We start from the raw sequence: 986 nt of genomic DNA on the forward strand, positions 1-986 counted from the left end.
CGGGGCGGCCGAGTGAAGGACTAAGTGTCCAGCTGAGTGGCAAAAATGGTCCTTGAAGGAGTTAGCCAGATGCTTTTGAAGCTGATGTAGCGACAAGGTCGGTGTAGTGTGGCTGTGGCGCAACAAGACCGGTGCGACGACTGAATTTGAGTAGGAACGAAGATGGCACGCAGAGTGTCTGGGTGATTATGAAATTTGTCAAAGTGACGGATCGAATATACTTGTTGAAGTGAAGGGTCTGATTGGTGATGAAGTACTGGACCACTTAGGAGAGTGTCATTCCAAATGAGATGCAGCCCCCGAGTGCGGCGTAGCCCCCGAGCATACTACAGGCTTCGACAACGGACATGTCGGAATATGAGAAATATAGTTTTGAATGGATGATTTGTAATTCATCGAGTCGGATTTGGGTAAAGATGAGGAGAAGCTTCCGAGTGATGCTCGGAAGAAGCAAACTCGCAAAAGAGTGAAGTGTGAAGTTTAATTATGAAAGGGACTTATCTGTCTCATGCCCGACGAGGTCTATATCATTAATACGATGAAGAGAATTCCATAGAGGGGTTGGCCGGACGTGTTTGAAATCAACAGGGCGACAAAGTCAGTGTTGTGGTGCGCTAGGACCAGTATGGAGACCGAGTCCGAGCAGCGATGAAGTTGGCGCGTAGGGCTGTCGAGTGATCGCGGTAACTTGTGTAAAAATGGCACAAGTCAACACAATAATTTCTTGAGGAAATTTGATGTGTGCTGAAATGATTTGTGTGAATAACACCCATAGACACCCGCTGGGAGTGCAAGGGACTTGCTGGTTGACCGGCAAAAGTTTAAAAGAGCGAAGGATTCGTTCGCACTTGTCGAAGCGAGAAATCCTACTGAACTTGTTGGAATACTGGCTAAAATAAAACGGAAGTGTAGTGTTTTGACTGAGTTGCAGCCCCGGAGGACCGATGCAAACTCGAAATGAAGAACGACACATGGTGTTCGTGAAT

Source organism: Triticum aestivum, chromosome 3B, assembly GCF_018294505.1.
Source record: "Triticum aestivum cultivar Chinese Spring chromosome 3B, IWGSC CS RefSeq v2.1, whole genome shotgun sequence".
In the NCBI taxonomy this organism is placed as follows: Eukaryota; Viridiplantae; Streptophyta; class Magnoliopsida; order Poales; family Poaceae; genus Triticum; species Triticum aestivum.